Genomic DNA, 7,405 nt, shown 5'->3' with positions numbered 1-7,405 from the left:
CTCCCCCACACACTCTCGCTCTCTCCCCCACACACTCTCACACTATGGATCTGGATATCTTAACTGCCCTATACTACACTGAAATAACCTATACTGCTTACTTCCAGATCTGACTCAAGCTTCACACGGAAGACATCGAACCCCCCCTAACCCAGAAGACAGGTAACGAACACTTCCCCTCCAATGTATAACATTGCGGGAATGAGGGTACCTGGACTTTGAGGGTCTGCGGATCAGGTAAGATCCCAGACGGGATTGCTGCTTTAAATATTGTGAAGCGGGGGCATCCAGACACTAGTTAAGGGGTGCAGGAAACTAGTCATCCACATCTGGCTTTTTTTTTCTAGATTTGACATTTATACACACACACACACACACACACACACACACACACACACACACACACACACACACACACACACACACACACACACACACACACACACACACACACACACACACACACACACCAAGGACTAATTGTAGTATAATGTAATACAATAAATAAACTAATATCAAAAACGAATGTTCTTACTAGGAATTTATTCAATTTATGGCTTTTTTTAAAATGCGTGGCTGGGGGCGGGACTAGAGGCGGGGTTGGGGGTGGGGTTGGGGGCGGGACTAGGTGGCGAGTAGATTTTTTGGTTCGGCGAGTAGATTTTTGGGTGATTTGTCAAGCACTGTATATATATATATATATATATATATATATATATACATATATATATGTGTGTGTATATGTGTATATATATATTTACACACACATATACACACACATAATGTTATAGGTTAGCGGTGCGTGAACTGGGGGGCGGGAGATTTGTCTGGGGGGGCGCGGGGGCGGGTGCAGAGGTCCCGCGCTCCTCCCCAAGGCATTTAAATGAAATGCCGGGGATCACGTGAGGCCTCTGCAACAGTAACACTGACCGGGATTCAGACACGTCTCCATGGCAACGTGGCATCAAATGACACCGCGGGGTCATGTGACGTCACTCGACCCCGGAGTGTGCTGGCAGGTAGGAGAGGGGGCGCAAGACCGGGGGAGGCCAGGCAGGGGGACGCAGCTTCAGAAGTTTGCGCTCCCCTGTTATAGATTACCATGCCAACAAATTGTAATAGTGCTACAGGGATCAATAAATATTACATTTAATACTTAATTATTGTGATGTTTCTAATCTACTGTGTGTTACAAATAACATTAATATCTTACAACTGAATACATTGCAATAATGTGATACCTATTTATTTGTGATTTAAAGTGTGTTACATAGTGATAAATTATCTAATAAATAAATCTTAAACTAATCCCACACAGTGACTACTTAATTCTGTGAATAAATGTGTTTTTAATGTCATTACTATGAAGGAGATGAAGATATAGTGTATATATAAATTCCTACCTGCAAACGCCGTCTTAGCCTGTCAGAATACGCGCAGAGTGACCTGTCGTGACACGTCAGGTCACTCTGTAACCGAACCCGGATCTGTGACGCATATGTACTGAGGTGGGGTTGGATCCCCCACGGTTATTTCTTGTTTTATTAATAAATAATTTACTATATTTTAATCTCTGGTGCGCATTGTGTGCATTTTTCTTCTTGCCTGCACAGTGCTTCAGATGCTGCATCTGAAAAAATGCCGGTGGATCGGGATGTGAGGTAGGGAAGTGACGTCCGCGCCGGAACGTTATTGCCACGCCTCCAAATATTCATTGCCACACCCCCAAATCGCGCCGAAGCATACCCTGCAAAGCCATAAAAAAGCTCAGACTTCAGCAAGTGTATTGCAGCGTGTGCGCCTTCCCTCCGTCTGAAATACTATAGACGCAGCCTTATCGACGCTTACTAAATAGGCCCGTGTCTCTCTCTCTCTCTGTGTCTCTCTGTGTCTCTGTCTCTCTCTCTGTGTGTCTCTGTCTCTCTCTGTGTGTCTCTGTCTCTCTCTGTCTGTCTCTCTCTGTGTGTCTCTCTGTGTCTCTCTCTCTCTCTCTGTGTCTCTGTCTCTCTCTGTGTGTCTCTGTCTCTCTCTGTGTGTCTCTGTCTCTCTCTGTGTGTCTCTGTGTCTCTGTGTGTGTCTCTGTGTCTCTGTCTCTCTCTGTGTCTCTGTGTATCTCTGTGTATCTCTGTGTGTGTCTCTGTATCTCTGTCTCTCTCTGTGTCTCTGTGTGTGTCTCTGTGTCTCTCAAATCAAATCAGCTTGATTGGCATGTCAAAAAAACATTTCAGTATTGCCAAAGCATGAGTAATAGGGGGTGTGGGACAATGATTACACGAATACTAGGGGGTACGGTATAATGGTTATACAGTACATTACTTTTGTCTCTCTCTCTCTGGGCCTCATGCAGAGAGCATCGTTATTTCAAAATTCGCCATTTTTTGTACAATTTCGCGCAGAAACCGGCAGAAAATGGCGAGTTACGAAAAACGCGCCATTTTGTTTTTTCTATTGCTAAAACCCGCCTCGCGGCTGGCGAGAACCTCCGTCTCGCCATTTTTAAAACTCTCCGAATGCAGAGAGGTACGAACGGCATGTAGCGGCTGTTCGCGCCAGGGAAATGGCGCGATTTTCTCATTTTTGCCGCGCCAGGAAAAGTTGGCAATAAAATGGCGCTCGCCGCCTATAGCAAAGGGGGGAAAAAAGCCGCGATTTTTTTTTTACACATTTCTGAAGCGCGCATCTTTCCCATTCAAACTCGACACACGCATCCATGTTAAACATAGCAGAATTCGCACTTTTCTGCATATGGAGAATAAAACTCTCCAAAAAAGCTACTTTTTATGAAATTCGCCAATTTGAAAATTCTATGCTCTCTGCATGAGGCCCTCTGTGTCTGTCTCTCTCTCATTCTCTGTGTCTCTCTCATTCTCTGTGTCTCTCTCATTCTCTGTGTCTCTCTCATTGTCTGTCTCTCTCTCATTCTCTGTCTCTCTCTCATTCTCTGTCTCTCTCTCATTCTCTGTCTCTCTCTCTCATCCCTGTATGATAGGTATGTTCCAACTCTATTTTTTGCTCTTCTTTTCCGTTTGAGAGGAGGGAGTCCCTCACCTCTTCAGCCACACACCAGGAACGCTGGATTGCTTTCAGACGCTCGGAGAGGCGGATACAGTCGTGGATTGCAGGCACTGATTTATCTGGTAAGTACCGCAAACATGCTTGAACAAGGGCCGTAGACATTTTATTTGATGGTTTAGATTACCATTGTCTGTGGTTGTTAGTTATTGGTATTAGAGTTTTTTGATGTTGTTACGAATCAAGTACATTTTGAAGTAGTAATCCCCTCCGAACTGGGCATTCCTGGCCAATAATGCCCTGGCTGTAAGAGTTGAAGGGCCCAAGCAAAGCCCCCACCTCTATACACACTAACACTGCAGGGGCATCAAAGTGTCTCATTGTCATGGCAACGGGGGGTGTCACGTGATGTAATTTGTTTAATAAATTATTTTTTAAGGTGTCCCGGTTTTTCATTTTCGAAATCTGGTCACCCTATGTATTTATGCTGCATTCAGTGTTGTAATGTGCTGTAATTGGGTTACATGGCGTACATAGTGTATATACCGCATTCAGGGTAAGTGCTGTATGTGGATTATAAAGTGTATATATGCTTCATTCAGGGTTATAAAGTCGTTTATAGAGTATATACTGCATTCACGGTTACGTGCGGCATGTGGAGTATAAGGTGTTATAATGTGCTTTAAGTGGGTTACATGGCGGGTATAGTGGATATACTGCATTCAAGGTTACGCGCCGTATTGGATTATAACGGGTATATATGCTACAGTCAGGGTTATAATGTGCGGTATTTGGGTTACAGGGGTGTATACGGTACCGCAGTGGTGGTGGCGTGCTGTATTTGGATTATATGGTATACACTGCGATCATGGTTACGTGCTGGGTTCTGAATATAATGTTTATAGACCACATGCGCGGTTACATGACGGGTTTGGATTATATGGTGTATATACTTATCCCCCCTCATCCACTGATGAAGTGACCACATTGCGTCACGAAACGCGTATGGAGAGGGAGGAGCTAGAACTGACACGGTCTTCAGAAGCAGGAGCATAGCGATCAGGAGAGACGCCAGAGTGTGACATCAGAGTGTGACATCACGAGGCGTAGCGCGGGCTGACGGCAGTTACCCAGAGAGGTGAGCAGAGCACATTCTGCAGTGCTGGCCACCTCAAGCTGAATCTCGCAGAGTAACTACTGAGAGTTAGACGCCACTTCAGGGTTTGCAAACAACAATAGCGCCATCCTCCCAGAAGCCTGCCTACCTGATTGTATCAAGCTGCGGACAGCACGTTGTCAGCTGTTTTTACACAGCCTGGTTTATGTGAGTAAGCCCTTGGCTGTTTTTTATTTTTATTGTAATAAATTTTTATCAATCTGCACCATCATCTTCCATGTTATTTCCTTTCTGGGAACACATGGGAACTATGACCAAGTGGTAATGCTGTGAACAGACAGAAAACCTGGAGGATAGACATACAACACGTGGCATTCGTGATATCTGGAAGAGAAGAGGTTAAAAGCACAGATTGTCTCAAAGGAACAATAACACAGCAAGTCTGTAAGTTCATTACTTTAATCTGTTGTGGAGTTATTTATGGATTCTTGTGGCTGCGCAATGGTCTTTTCCTTTTTGTCCATTACATACTAGGAGGAGTTCGGAACCAGCAGCCAGCAATTGGATCACCATCGCTCCATCAGCTGGAATATTGAAAAGAACTTTCCATATCTATATGGACTAATCATTGGACTGGGGTATTGTTGTAGCCTGAAGCGCCGGGTCATTACATTTTTTGTACAAAAGATAGGGCGATGGAAGTCTAACAGATACCGGTCCTATATCAGGCCCGCATTATCTGGTATTTAGCGTGCTTGGATAAACCCCCTCATCCTCTTTATGCCTTCACAGACGCCGCACCCACTTGGATAATCGGAGACTCGCTTATACACTGGGCAGAGAAGCGGGCCGTCAAACGCCCATGCGGGGCTAACCTCGGGTTGCGAACGGAGGAGGCAAATGTGGTATGGGGGGGAGGTAGGGGGCTGCGGTGGGCTCAGTTGCTCCCGCGGCTAATGGTGATGGGCAGGGATAGGAGGGCGCCGCAGATCTTGCTCCTCCACGTCGGGGGCAACGACCTGGCCGCTCGACGCTACTTCGAGCTGGTTAATTCAATAAAACACGACCTAGCCCTCATGCTCGCCCGTTGGCCAGAAGTACAGATCGTTTGGTCGGACATATTGTGCAGGAGAGTGTGGAGGGGCGCAAGGGCACCGGGCGCCATCGACTGAGCGCGGGTCAAACTGAACAAGATGGTGGGGAAGTTTGTGACGCAGTGTGGGGGATGGCAGATCACCCATCCCGAGTTCGACAACAAGTCAACTGGCCTGTTCCCGGCCGACGGCACACACTTATCCGAGATAGGGGCGGACTTGTTCAATAACGAATTGCAGGAGGGGCTGGAGAGGGTCCTTGCGGGGTTGGCGGCACGGTCTAATTTAAGGAGGTTTAAATAGAGCCGTGAGTGGCGGCAGTTCGGGGGTAAGTGCTTGTCCTTGCCAGATGGGCTCGGGGCGGGCGTCGACCGGGGGTAGGAGCGATTGGGCGGGGTCAAGCTAACGTGACACCCGGGAACCCACTCGCGACAACGGCCGGCTCTTTAGGGGTCGGCCGGGTACGGGGGTGGCAGGCCAAGGCCTGGCTGACCCTCTGACCCCACTCTGGCTTGGACTAGCGCTTACTCCAGTATTATGATTGTTAATAAACAAAGCCGCAGCCTTTTATACCTCCAAACTGAGTCTGTCATTACTTGTCTGTTATATGTGGGTACCGTTTCCAAGTGGGAGGGGGTCCCTCGCAGCCTCCCTGGTCAAGCAATCCCTCCAGCCAATTAGGCGAGGGAAGCCCATGACCAGGGGGCAAGCCCCCCTCCCCCCTCACCTCGCTGGGATCTCTGGGCCGCCGTCGCGGCCCCCCCTGGGGGGGGGAGGGGACAGGCCTAGGGCAGTACAAAAGAGACAGCCGGGAGCTGAATCTTCCATTCTGCTCCCGGTCTGCTGCGAAGTATCCAACCCACCCACCCCATTAGCAAGACAGTCGGGGGCAGACGCTTGCCCCCGGCCACTCCATGGAGTATTTACAATTCCCTTGGTGATAAGCTGTCTGCACTACCTGTAAGCTGTAACATGTACCATCATATTTTACAGGGCAGTGTCCGAAGATCTCCCGAGAAACAAAGGACTGAAGTTCCTTCAGGAGGCTCCAGTTGGTCATTTTACCACTGTCGCGGCGGCAGTTCGGGGGTAAGTGCTTGTCCTTGCCAGATGGGCTCGGGGCGGGCGTCGCCCGGGGGTAGGAGCGATTGGGCGGGGTCAAGCTAACGTGACACCCGGGAACCCACTCGCGACAACGGCCGGCTCTTTAGGGGTCGGCCGGGTACGGGGGCAGAAGGCCAAGGCCTGGCTGACCCTCTGACCCCACTCTGGCTTGGACTAGCGCTTACTCCAGTATTATGATTGTTAATAAACAAAGCCGCGGCCTTTTATACCTCCAAACTGAGTCTGTCATTACTCGTCTGTTATATGTGGGTACCGGTTCCAAGTGGGAGGGGGAGGGGGTCCCTCGCAGCCTCCCTGGTCATGCAGGAGACAGAAAGGTAGATAGAGACACAGACAGAGAGCTACCAGAGAAGGTGTTACATGGGTGAGTGCTGAGTTATTACTGTGACTCTCTGATGCTAACATGACATTAGGTTCTGGGCTCTGCGTCCCACACATGATGAACACCATGACTGTATAAAACTGAGGGGTACATATATATGTATATATATATAGCAACTGTAAATATTACTGTATGTTCATTTGCATGTCTTAGACAGGTCTGCAACCCTGTCTTTCCCCATTATCACCCAGCATACAGCGCTTCCACTGCAGCAAGGGATTCTGGGAAATGACATGCAAATGAGCACTCAGTGCCACCTTTTGTCTCAAGCTCGTATTACACAAGCCAATCCTCAAGCCAATGCATGCTGTTTTAAACACAGCTTTTAGACAGAGGCTGGGATGAGATGCAAAGCCATTAAACCCACTCACAGACATTTTTTTTTTTTTACGGTTCACATATTAACAACCATTTAGTATCATTTTACAGAAAATAATAAACCGAAAACATCACTATACAATCCTTATATTGCCAAGACAAAAACCAACCCAAAGGCACAAAACCATTCTAAAAAGCCAAACAAAACAACACATTCCAAGGCATCATCTGTGCATCTACTACCAAACACACTCAATGCAAAAAAATATGGTTACTTCCCATTTCTACACGCGACTTTTCGTACTTTCCACAGGACATTTAACATTGCATCTAATTACTTCACGTGTCCCAGCAATT

The 7,405-nt window shown here is 47.6% G+C and overlaps 1 long non-coding RNA gene across 1 annotated transcript in view; it reads left to right on the top strand.

Moving 5' to 3' along the window:
* LOC142483648 (uncharacterized) overlaps positions 1-1,656 on the top strand; it is a 45,045-nt gene extending 43,389 nt beyond the window's left edge. The window contains exon 3 of the long non-coding RNA XR_012797408.1: positions 1,614-1,656. This is a non-coding gene — a long non-coding RNA (uncharacterized LOC142483648). The remainder of the gene's footprint in view (positions 1-1,613) is intronic.
* The last annotated feature ends 5,749 nt before the right edge of the window (positions 1,657-7,405 follow it).

The sequence above is a fragment of the Ascaphus truei genome, unplaced genomic scaffold (genome assembly GCF_040206685.1).
Source record: "Ascaphus truei isolate aAscTru1 unplaced genomic scaffold, aAscTru1.hap1 HAP1_SCAFFOLD_350, whole genome shotgun sequence".
Classification (NCBI taxonomy): domain Eukaryota; kingdom Metazoa; phylum Chordata; class Amphibia; order Anura; family Ascaphidae; genus Ascaphus; species Ascaphus truei.
The sequence above is the reverse complement of the archived record's forward strand: the minus strand, read 5'-3'. Positions and strand labels throughout refer to the sequence as shown.